Source organism: Cherax quadricarinatus, chromosome 30, assembly GCF_038502225.1.
Source record: "Cherax quadricarinatus isolate ZL_2023a chromosome 30, ASM3850222v1, whole genome shotgun sequence".
Lineage (NCBI taxonomy): Eukaryota > Metazoa > Arthropoda > Malacostraca > Decapoda > Parastacidae > Cherax > Cherax quadricarinatus.
In genome coordinates this window covers 63,073-76,427 of record NC_091321.1, presented here as the reverse complement: position 1 = coordinate 76,427, position 13,355 = coordinate 63,073, and the positions used below count along the sequence as shown (strand labels likewise).

At 35.8% G+C, this 13,355-nt stretch overlaps 1 protein-coding gene across 11 annotated transcripts in view; it reads left to right on the top strand.

Moving 5' to 3' along the window:
• The first annotated feature begins 3,299 nt into the window (after positions 1-3,299).
• LOC138853412 (tigger transposable element-derived protein 1-like) overlaps positions 3,300-13,355 on the top strand; it is a 31,907-nt gene continuing 21,851 nt past the window's right edge. For 3 of the 11 annotated variants that reach the window (XM_070089819.1, XM_070089818.1, XM_070089816.1), the window contains exon 1: positions 3,300-3,541. The gene's annotated coding sequence lies outside the window, so the exon portion shown is untranslated. The remainder of the gene's footprint in view (positions 3,542-13,355) is intronic. The other 8 variants (XR_011392591.1, XM_070089813.1, XR_011392596.1 and 5 more) reach the window with 7 other exon arrangements.

The window sequence follows — 13,355 nt, the reverse complement described above, 5'->3', positions numbered from 1 at the left end:
TAAGGAAGCGTGTCGAAATGTTTCCACCCGCCGGGAATCGAACCCGGGCCCTCCGTGTGTGAAGCGGGAGCTTTAGCCACCAGGCCACCGGAACAAGCCTTGTGCATACATCGAGTGCCACCAAGTTAATCTGTTCTAGGCATAAGTTGGGGTCTGTGTTGCTTAGTATATCTTCCCAGCTTATATCGGTTAGGACTTGGTTTACTTGGTCCCAGTTTATGTTTTTGTTATTGCCAAGTGATCCTTTATGTGGGTCTCAGTGAAAGCCGTGAACATTGCCTTTGCCTCTGCAAGCTATACATATATTATAGACTATATATTATTGACAATATATTATAGACAATATTATTTTTTTTTTTTTATTATCACACCGGCCGATTCCCACCAAGGCAGGGTGGCCCGAAAAAGAAAAACTTTCACCATCATTCACTCCATCACTGTCTTGCCAGAAGGGTGCTTTACACTACAGTTTTTAAACTGCAACATTAACACCCCTCCTTCAGAGTGCAGGCACTGTACTTCCCATCTCCAGGACTCAAGTCCGGCCTGCCGGTTTCCCTGAATCCCTTCATAAATGTTACTTTGCTCACACTCCAACAGCACGTCAAGTATTAAAAACCATTTGTCTCCATTCACTCCTATCAAACACGCTCACGCATGCCTGCTGGAAGTCCAAGCCCCTCGCACACAAAACCTCCTTTACCCCCTCCCTCCAACCCTTCCTAGGCCGACCCCTACCCCGCCTTCCTTCCACTACAGACTGATACACTCTTGAAGTCATTCTGTTTCGCTCCATTCTCTCTACATGTCCGAACCACCTCAACAACCCTTCCTCAGCCCTCTGGACAACAGTTTTGGTAATCCCGCACCTCCTCCTAACTTCCAAACTACGAATTCTCTGCATTATATTCACACCACACATTGCCCTCAGACATGACATCTCCACTGCCTCCAGCCTTCTCCTATAGACTATATATTATAGACAATATATTATAGACAATATATTATAGACAATATAGACAATATATTATAGACAATATATTATAGACAATATAGACAATATATTATAGACAATATATTATAGACAATATATTATAGACTATATACTATAGACTATATATTATAGACTATATATTATAGACTATATATTATAGACTATATATTATAGACTATATATTATAGACAATATATTATAGACAATATATTATAGACTATATATTATAGACTATATACTATAAATTATATATTATAGACTATATATTATAGACTATATATTATAGACAATATATTATAGACAATATATTATAGACAATATATTATAGACTATATACTATAGACTATATATTATAGACTATATATTATAGACTATATATAAACTATATATTATAGACTATATATTATAGACTATATATAGACTATATATTATAGACTATATATTATAGACTATATACTGTAAACTATATATTATAGACTATATATTATAGACTATATATAGACTATATATTATAGACTATATATTATAGACTATATACTGTAAACTATATATTATAGACTATATATTATACCTGGAGTTTACCTGGAGAGAGTTTCGGGGGTCAACGCCCCCGCGGCCCGGTCTGTGACCAGGCCTCCTGGTGGATCAGCGCCTGATCAACCAGGCTGTTGCTGCTGGCTGCACGCAAGCCAACGTACGAGCCACAGCCCGGCTGATCAGGAACTGACTTTAGGTGCTTGTCCAGTGCCAGCTTGAAGACTGCCTGGGGTCTGTTGGTAATCCCCCTTATGTGTGCTATATATAGACTATATATTATAGACTATATATAGACTATATATTATAGACTATTTATTATAGACTATAGAATGACCATATGCCTGATCACATAATTAACATTTAGTTTGGTCATCATCTGTGTCTCCCAGACTGCCAGAAGTACTTGTAGTAAGTAGGTACCTGGGTGTTAGTTACACCTGCTGTCAGTATTCACCTAGCAGTAAGTAGGTACCTGGGTGTTAGTTATACCTGCTGTCAGTGTTCACCTACAAGTAAGTAGGTACCTGAGTGTTAGTTTGGCCTTCTGTCAGTGTTCACCTAGCAGTAAGTAGGTACCTGGGTGTTAGTTACACCTTCTGTCAGTGTTCACCTAGCAGTAAGTAGGTACCTGAGTGTTAGTTACATCTTCTGTCAGCGTTCACCTAACAGTAAGTAGGTACCTGGGTATTAGGTAACTGGTGTGGGTGGCATCCTGGGGGACAAAACTGACCTAATTTGCCTGAAATGCTGTACATAAGCAGGAACTCTACAGTATGTCATAGGTGTCAGTTATGGTCTGTATAAGTTGCATCATGTGATGCTAGAAATAAAGAACATTAATTAAGATACTGCTAGACTGTAATAAGCTAAAATAAGGACTACAATAGAAATAAGTTACTTTGACTTTTTTGTATTATTTAAATAAGCTTATTAATACACTTATTTAACTTATTTACTTAAACTTATTAATATACTTATTTAACTTATTTACTTATTAATATACTTATTTAACTTATTTACTTATTAATATACTTATTTAACTTATTTACTTATTAATATACTTATTTAACTTATTTACTTATTAATATACTTATTTAACTTATTTACTTATTAATATACTTATTTAACTTATTTACTTAAACTTATTAATATACTTATTTAACTTATTTACTTAAACTTATTAATATACTTATTTAACTTATTTACTTATTAATATACTTAACTTATTTACTTAATATACTTATTTAACTTATTTACTTATTAATATACTTATTTAACTTATTTACTTACTAATACACTTATTTAACTTATTTACTTATTAATATACTTATTTAGCTTATTTACTTAATATACTTATTTAACTTATTTACTTATTAATATACTTATTTAACTTATTTACTTACTAATACACTTATTTAACTTATTTACTTATTAATACACTTATTTAACTTATTTACTTATTAATATACTTAACTTATTTACTTATTAATACACTTATTTAACTTTTTACTTATTAATACACTTATTTAACTTATTTACTTATACACTTATTTAACTTTTTACTTATTAATACACTCATTTAACTTATTTACTTATTAATACACTTATTTAACTTATTTACTTATTAATACACTTATTTAACTTATTTACTTATTAATACACTTATTTAACTTATTTACCTATTAATACACTTATTTACTTACTAATATACTTATTTAAGTTGTCAAGGGAAAGAGGGCAAGAGTGCCATGTATTAATTGTGATTTAAGTGCTCTTGATCCAGGGAACTTGCAGCTACCTTTTATACCCACATATCACACCTCATTAACGCCCCTCACCCCCCTGGAGGTGCACGGCCCCTATAGGTTTACCGTCTGGCCATAAATCACTAAAATAATTGAAGAAGTTGGCACCCCTGTAGAGGTGTGCGCGTGCGCACTCAGAAAAAACATCGATGGTGGAGAAACTTTGTGTCAGGAATCACGTACAAAGTACAGTGAATAACGTACAGTAAGTAACGTACATAAGACTTGTTAATAGTGTAGGAATACTTGTGAGTGGCGGGTTTATTAATGGTGTCTGGCCCCTCAAGGAAGGTTCCTTGATGTTGGTGAGGGGCTCTTGATTTAGGGAATTGGATCTGTGCTCGTTCCCCGAATTAAGCCTGAATGCCTTCCACACACCCCCCCCAGGCGCTGTATAATCCTCCGGGTTTAGCGCTTCCCCTTGATTATAATAATAATAATAATGGTGTCTGGTTTATTGTTATAACTGGTTTATTATAACTAGTTTATTGTTATAACTGGTGTATTATAACTAGTTTATTTATTGTTATAATTGGTTTATTATAACTGGTTTGTATATTATAACTTTTTATTTATTTATTTATTTATTTAGAAATTTAGCATACAAACAGAGGTACAAAAAATACAGGTAAGAGCAGCATGCCAAAGCCACTTATATGCATAGCATTACGGGCTGGCTAAAATTAACTTAAGATTAACTAAGCAATGATGAAATCAGTGATAAGACATTATTGTAAACAGATAACTATAAAATACAAATGAGTATTACAAAGACAGGTCCTATGGTTGCATGCATTGTTGTTCATTAAGTAGAATGGAGTATTCTGTTAGGTAGTGTATTTAAAAAAAATAAAGTTAGGTTTAACATTTGTGTGATATAATTGTGAGTAACATTTAGGATATACAATTTATATGGTTCAGTTATTCAGTATTTATTTGGTTTTGAGTGAGTAAGTGAACTTTGAGAAGAGACTTGAATTTATAAACAGGTAGTGTTTCTTTTATATTTAAAGGTAATGAATTCCAGATTTTAGGGCCTTCTATGTGCATTGAGTTTTTGCATAGCGTGAGATGGACACGAGGAACATCAAAGAGTGATCTGTGCCTTGTATTATGGTCATGTGTTCTGTTGAGGTTGGCAAGGAGATGTTTGAGGGGAGGGTTAATATCAGAGTTAAGTGTTCTATGTATGTAATAAGTGCAATAATAAGTATGGATGTTTTGTATGGTGAGTAGGTTGAGTGTTTTGAATACTGGTGGAGTGTGCTGCCTGTAGTGAGAATTTGTTATCATTCTAACTGCAGCCTTTTGTTGGGTAATTAGTGGTCTGAGATGGTTAGTTGTTGAGCCCCATGCACAAATTCCATAGGTGAGATAGGGGTAAATAAGTGAGTGATAAAGGGCCAGGAGGGCTGACTGTGGAACATAGTACCGTATCTTCGATAGTATGCCTACAGTCTTGGAAATTTTCTTAGAAATTTGTTGTATATGTGTATGAAATTTGAGTCTATTATCGAGGTGGATTCCTAAGAATTTTCCCTCTGTTAGCTTTGTGATAGGTGATCCATTTATCGTTATGTTAAGAGGTACATCTGTAGCTCTGCTACCAAACTGAATGAAGTAGGTTTTGTCAATGTTTAGTGTAAGTTTGTTAGTCCTCATCCAGGTAGATATTTTCTGTAGTTCGGTGTTTACAGTATTGGCTAGCGTGACTGGGCTCGGGTGAGAGAAGACGTATGTGGTGTCATCTGCAAAAAGTGTGGGTTTGAGTAATTGCGAAGCATTTGGTAGGTCATTTATGTATAGGAGAAAGAGAAGAGGGCCAAGGACACTTCCCTGTGGGACACCAACTGTAATTGGTTGTGCGGAAGAGCTTGCCCCATTAGCGTACACATATTGGCTTATGTTGCTGAGGTAAGACTTGAGGTAGTTGAGGGAGTGCCCTCTAATACCATAGTGTGACAATTTTACGTGGAGCAAGTCATGGTCAACTGTATCAAAAGCTTTACGTAAGTCAATGAAGATCCCCAGTGGGACTTCTTTTTTCTCTATTGCAGTGTATATATGTTCTAGCATGTGTATAATAGCATCATTAGTATTTTTATTAGGCCTGAATCCAAATTGGCAGGGGTTGAGAATGTTATGGGAGATGAGGTAGGAGTAGATTCGTTTATGAATTAATTTTTCGAAGATTTTTGAGAGAGGGTGTAAATTGGATATTGGCCTATAGTTATTCAACTCTGTTTGGTCTCCTCCTTTATGGATCATAAGAACATAAGAACGAAGGAATACTGCAGAAGGCCTACTGGCCCATGCAAGGCAGGTCCAAGTCTCCTACCGGCTTAAGCCAATGCACCCAACCTAGTCAGGTCAGGTCACATTGACTTAAGGGAGGAACACGGCAACCGACCTGGTAGCACAAGCTATCAGGTCTAACTCACACCCACCCACATCTACTCATGTATTTATCCAACCTATTTTTAAAGCTACACAACGTTCTGGCCTCTATAACGGTATTTGGGAGTTTGTTCCACTCATCCACAACTCTATTACCAAACCAGTACTTTCCTATATCCTTCCTGAATCTGAATTTTTCCAACTTAAAACCATTGCTGCGAGTCCTGTCTAGGCTAGATATTTTCAGCACACTATTTACATCCCCTTTATTTATTCCTGTCTTCCATTTATACACCTCAATCATATCCCCCCTAATTCTACGTTTTTCTAGAGAGTGCAGTTTCAGGGCCCTTAGTCTATCCTCATAGGGAAGGTTTCTGATACATGGGATCAACTTTGTCATCCTCCTTTGTACATTTTCCAGAGAATTTATATCCATTCTGTAATACGGTGACCAAAACTGTGCAGCATAATCTAAATGAGGCCTAACCAAGGATGTATAGAGTTGAAGAACAACCTGAGGACTCCTATTATTTATGCTTCTTGATATGAAGCCAAGGATTCTATTAGCTTTATTGCGAACACTTATGCACTGTTGTCTTGGTTTCAGATTACTGCTAACCAGAACTCCTAAATCTTTTTCGCAATCCGTAATATTAAGATCTACATTATTTAGTTTATATGTGGCATGGTTATTGTCCTGTCCAACATTTAGAACTTTGCATTTGTCTATATTAAACTGCATCTGCCACTTCTCCGACCACTGCATCAGTCTATTCAAATCTTCCTGGAGTGCTCGAATGTCCTCGTCAGAATGAATTCGACGGCCTATTTTGGTGTCATCGGCAAACTTGCCGATGTCGCTCTTTATGCCCTCATCTATGTCGTTTATGTAGATTGTGAACAGCAGGGGGCCCAACACTGACCCCTGTGGAACACCGCTCGTGACGCTTCCCCACTCTGATTTCTCCCCATTTATGCAAACTCTCTGCTGCCTATTTGTCAACCATGCCTCTATCCAGGAAAAAATTTCTCCTCCTATTCCATGTGCTTTAATTTTCCTCAATAGTCTCTGATGTGGGACCCTGTCAAAAGCCTTACTGAAGTCCATATACACAATATCATATTCATTACCATGATCTACCTCCTCAAATACCTTAGTGAAAAAAGTTAATAAATTCGTAAGGCAGGAACGCCCCTTTGTAAAACCATGCTGAGATTCGTTGATTAATTTATGCTTTTCAAGGTGGCTACGAACTGCCTCGGCAATTATTGATTCCATAAATTTTCCCACTATGGAGGTTAGGCTTATTGGTCTATAGTTCGAAGCTAAGGACCTGTCACCTGTTTTGAAAATAGGTATCACATTTGCCATTTTCCACTTATCTGGCACCATGCCAGTTTGTAGTGATATGTTCAAAAGATTAGCCAAAGGTGTGCTAAGCTCCTCTTTACATTCCTTTAGAACCCTTGCATACAGTTCATCAGGGCCTGGGGATTTGTTAGGTTTTAATTTATCTATTTGCCTAAGGACCATGTCACTTGTGACCCTAATAGTGCACAGTTTATTATCGTCCTGTTCTACATAATTTATCATTACTGGAATATCGCTGGTATCCTCCTGTGTAAAAACTGAGAGGAAGTATGTGTTAAAAATTCTACACATTTCCTTATCACTGTCAGTGAGCTGACCCGAGGAACTTTTGAGTGGGCCTATCTTGTCCCTGATCTTACTTCTGTATACCTGAAAGAATCCTTTTGGGTTAGTCTTCGATTCTCTTGCAACTTTAACCTCATAATCTCTTTTTGCTTTTCTAATTCCCTTTTTTATTTCTCTCTTTAACTGAATATATCGATTTCTCAATTGCCCCTCTCCTCTTTTGATTTGCCTATATATGCCTCTCTTTTGACCAATCAGATATTTTAATCTATTGTTCATCCATTTAGGATCATTTTTGTTTGATCTGATTTCCCTATTTGGAACATAATTTGACTGAGCAGCTAGAACTATGCCCTGGAAAGCATCATATCGGCAACCATCACCACCTACCTGACCCTTAGTCAGGTCATTCCAGTTCAGCCCACCTAAGTAATTTTTCAGTCCTATGAAATCAGCCAAGCGAAAGTCAGGGACGGAGACTTGATTGCCATTATTAGGGGAATTCCATGATATATTAAAACTGAGTGATTTGTGATCACTTTCCCCAAGCTCATCATTAACCTCAAGATTATTAATTAGTGTTTCCCTACTGGCAAGAACCAAGTCAAGGAGGTTATTTCCCCTTGTTGGTATTTTGAGAACTGTAGGGAAGGTGGAGGATTCAATGGATTTTTTAAAGTGTGTTGCAGTGATTGGTGATAGTACTTGTGATGCTTTTTTGTATATAAAGGGTGGTAAGGTATTTAAATCTCCTGCCTTGTTTTTCAGTGCGTTGATAATAAGGGAGACTTCGTATGGGTTAGTCGGAGCTAGGAACAGTGTGTTCGGGTAGTTGCCAGTGAGGTAGTCATTGGGTGGGGTATCTGAGCTTGGGATATTATTGGCAAGGTTTTGACCTATAGTGGAGAAGAAATCATTGAGTCTGTTTGCTGTTTCTGCTGGTGGGAGTTGGGGTTCATCTGATTTTGTTAATTTTATTTCGCTATGTCGTGATATCTTTTTTGTTCCCAGAATTTCTGATAGGGTCTTCCAGGTCTTTTTTATATCACCTCGTAAGTTGGATAATCTGTTCTCATAATACAATTTTTTTGCCCTTCTTATCAGGCTGGTTAGGATTGACGAGTAACGTTTTGTTTGGTCTCTGGTTATGTGACCCATTCTGTACTGTTTTTCATATTGGTGTTTTGTATTTATGGATTTGAGAATGCTGGGTGTTAGCCAGGGACTGTTCAGTCTCTTAGCTGTCATCTGTTTAGTTTTTTTTAGGGCAGTGCTTGTTATAAAGGTATTGGGTCTTTTTTAGAAAATTATTAAAACATTCGTCAATATCTGTATAGATTTCTAGCTCAGTGTGCCAGTCAATGTTTGTTACTGCTGTTGTGAAGTTATTAATGGCTGCCTCATTGTGAAGTCTGAAGGTGACTTTAGTAGTGTCTTGGGGTATTTTACCAAGAGTTGTTATGAGGAAAGTAGGGTAGTGGTCTGTGGTATTATCTGTAATTATGCCTGATTTTAAAGGGGATATGGTGTTGGTCCAGATGTGGTCAAGTAGGGAAACACTAGTCTCTGTAACTCTTGTAGGTTTTGTTACTGTTGGTAGCAACATGCAGTTACTCATTGTGTTTGTGAATTCAGTAACGTGTGGGTCCTGGTCTTGTAGGAGATTTATATTGAAGTCACCTGAGAGTAGTAAGTGATCTTTGTTCATGCATGCATCAGTTATCATACTTCCTAGGTTTTGACTAAATTGGCTAATGTTTGATTGTGGAATTCTGTAGATGTTTATCACTGTGAGAGGTTTTTGTAGGTATTTGGATTTGAATTTAGCTATTATATATTCCCCATGTTCATCCCTTGTGCAAGTATTAGTGATACATTCTAGTTGGTCTGAGTAGTATATACCTGTGCCACCCCCTTGTTGGTCTGGCCTACAGTTGTGTATGGCTGTGTAACCAGGAATGGCATAGACATCTGTAGTATCAGGCTTTAGCCAGGTTTCAGTTAGTGTAATGATGGACATATTGGCATGCAAGGAATTTAGTAATGCTAGGAGGTCATAATGCTTGCTTAAAGATCTGATATTGTAGATAAAGATAGTTATGTTGTTGTTGGCTCTGAGAAGTGCCTTTGATTGTTCTGCTGTGTAGTAATTACAGTAACTGTTTGAATCATTTAACCCTTTGACTGTCGCGGCCGTATATATACGTTTTACGAGGTGCCGTGTTTGACGTATATATACTCATAAATTCTAGCGGCTTCGAATCAAGCAGGAGAAAGCTGGTAGGCCCACATGTGAGAGAATGGGTCTGTGTGGTCAGTGTGCACCATATAAAAAAATCCTGGACCACGCAGTGCATAATGAGAAAAAAAAAACTCCGACCGTTTTTTTTAATTAAAATGCCGACTTTGTGGTCTATTTTCGTATAGTATTTATGGTTGTATTCTCGTTTTCTTGGTCTCATTTGATAGAATGGAAAACATATTACAGAAATAGAGGTGTTTTTGATTGATTTTACTATAAAAAGAACCTAGAAATGGAGCTCAAAGTAGGGGAAATGTTTGATTTTTGCCAATGTTCAAAAGTAAACAAATGATGCCATTGTCCAATAAATGTCCAACTAGCCATTCTAATATGCAGTCATGAATGGGTTGATGTTATTTATACAGTTATTACAGCATTGCAGTAGTCTACATAATAGTAAGTCTAATATTTTTTGTTTGAATAAAAATTCAAAATAGAAAGCAAGAGTAATATCAGAGGGGCCTGGAGACGTGACTGATGAACAAAGAAAACGTTATTTTAGAGCCTGGAATGTCTGCATTGTTCATTCTGGACCTTATTTTGAAATTGTCATATTTTTTAGTTTTCGTGAAATTGGCCAAATTGCAAATTTCTGACCACATTATTAGGTAGTTGAAATCAGTAAATGGGCAGTTTCTTGTACTCAGTCGATAGAAAAAATGAAGTTCTAAAGAAATAGCTATGAGTTTGGGCGACTGGAACAATGGAATTAGCCGAAAATAGGGCTCAAAGTGGGCGAAATCGCCGATTTGTAAACAGCGCCGAGGTCGCTAACTTCGTGAGAGCATAATTCCGTCAGTTTTGCATCAAATTTCGTTTTTTTGGTGTCATTACAATCGGGAAAAGATTCTCTATCATTTCATAAGAAAAAATAATTTTTTTTTTTTAAATTCTGCGACACCAGGAGACACCTCAGGATTGGGGGTTGCGACAGTTAAAGGGTTAAGTCATTAAATAAGAGGTTGGTATCAGGATCAATGCTTGTAATCATAAGATTTGTAGTGAATCTATAGTTAGAATTAAGTAAAAAATAAAGTAAATATTCTAAAGCTAAAAAAATATTTAACAAATGTAAAAAATAATGAGCTAAGGTAGTTTTTTAAAGCTAAAATAAGGGAGACAATATAAAAGGGACTAAAATAATTTGTGGTGAACAAATAAAGTGATGATCAAATAATGGAGCTTGGGAATATGATAGTAGGTAGTACTTTAAAGGTAATTCTTTAAAGTTAGAATTATAATATAAAATTATAATATAAAATTATAATATAAAAGGGACTAATATAAGTTGTGGTGAACAATAAAGTGGTAATCAAATAAATGAGCTTTGGAGTATAATGGCAAAATAGTGAACTTATTAACTTTAGCACCTGAGAATAGCACCTTGATTAGTTTAACAATTGCGAATATATGATCTAAGGTAGTTATATAGAGCTAAAATAAAGGACAAAAAAATATATAAGGGACTACAATTAAGTAATGGTAAACAAGTTAAATGGACAGATAGTCACTATGAAATAATATTGGTTTAGGAGTAAGATCTGATTTGTAATATTAAATAAGTTGAGCAGTTTATTGCACAATAAAAAGTAAAAAAAATGAGGTAGTTGGTACTAGCTAGCAAAAGATAGTTTTGGTACTTGCAAAAAAGTAATTGGAATATACACTAATTGCACACACAATAAAAAGTGACTAAAAAAACAAGTAGTGGTAAAAAAATTAAATGGACAGGTAAGAACAATGAATAGTGGTAATGTCTTGGTTATAATATGATAGTAAGATGGTAGACAGGTACAAAGGATAATATAAAGGTTGGAGTTGAATATGCAAACTTGAAAATTTGGCAACAAAATGTTATGGGAAGTATAAAATAATGTTTAATGTACAAAAGTAAAATTGACTGGTAGTAAATATGGTGTTTAATAAAATTTTAGTAAGTAATAATGATTACAAAAAAAGTCAAAAAGTAATGTTTATTTCATTCAATATTGCACTGGTAGTTATACTTGAGGTTATATGGCAGTACAAGGTAATTAAGAGTACTCTAAGATAGTAAATGTGGTATAAAACAGGTAAAGGTAATTAGACAAGTAATGGTTATTAAATGTCAAAAATGTTAAGAGTAAATTGAAATTATAGTAAAAATGATAATTATTAATTTTAGTAGGTAATATCAATTGATAGTATTTAAAAAAATATGAGGTAGTAATATGGACAGAGAAAGTATCAATTCAGCTAATGTTTAAGCAAACAATAGTAAATAAGAAAATTACATAAGGTGACTTATGCTTACTAGTAAAATCACAAAATGAGGTAGTTGATTATTTAAATACTAAGAGATTGTACAATGAAATTTGAACAATAATGGAGCAAAACATACACTACACTACGTAGGCTTTTAAGTTGGACATTGTTTAGTTATTCTCTGTAAGATTAGTATCCCTGAGAAATCGTGATAGATCATTCTCGTTCGTGATTGTGTACAGTTGACCTACATTTGTTTTCCTAACAAGAATTTTCCCATCCCGTGTGAAGCATTGGTGTATTGCGTCATTATTCTCCCGCTTAAGTTTTCTGACTCTATACAGGAGGTTCTGACGTTTTTTGGTAAGACACTCGTTTATGTATACCTCTTTCTTTACTTTAATAGATGCAATAATTAAGTCTTTTTTCCTGTCATGTGAGTGGAATCTAAGCATAACACTTTCTTCCATGGGATCCTAGTAACCTGGCTTCTTTTATTTCAGACTCTGGTACAATAACACTTGTTTGGTCCTTTATGATCTGCAGAGTAATTTATTTACTGTTTGCTTGATTCATATCACTGGGAAAAAGTGGACTGTTAACTATTACTGCGTCCGATAGTTTATCTTGTTCAGTTTTATCTTCTTGGAGAGCAAAGTAGTTGCTGAACTGGTTATCTAAGTTGTTCTTCCATTCTTTTACTGCTTCTTCAACCTTTGTATTAAGAGATATTTGTTGGGTATGGCTATCTGTGACTGTCTGGATGGTCTTGTCACAGTTTGTCATTCCTGGTGTTGTTAACTTTTGTTCAAGACTGAGGATTTTGTTCTCGAGTTGTGTCATCCTGGTGTCTTGTTTTGTTAGCGTCTCTCGAAGATTCATATTTTCAATAACTAAGTTGGAGATGTATGACTTTAGGGTATCTGGATCGTTGGTCATACCTGAGAGACTACTTGGTAGGTTGAATCCGGGGAAGAGAGGGGAGGATGGGCTGGTGGCAGCCATGTTTGTTGTTATTGTTGTGGTGTCGCCTTGAGTGGTGGTGAGTGGGGTGGTTGCTGGGCCGGCGTCCTCCTGACTACACTTGTTGAATAGTTGATTTTTCGGCATTTTCTTGCTGGCCTTGGTGCTGTTTCCTCTTAGATTGCGCCTCATAATACTACAGGAATTGTTGTAGTTAAGAAGTAGTAGTTATACAAAGTTTAGGGTTACGTTGTTCGGCTGGCAGCGGGGTGTTGCTTTCGGTTTGTGGGCAGTCTTCCTTTGATTTCTATTATGTTCGATACACAAATAACCCGCACATAAAAGACAGAAGCTTACGACGACGTTTCGGTCCGACTTGGACCATTGACAAAGTCGTAAGCTTCTGTCTTTTATGTGCGGGTTATTTGTGTATCGTTCCAGTCACGGTATTGT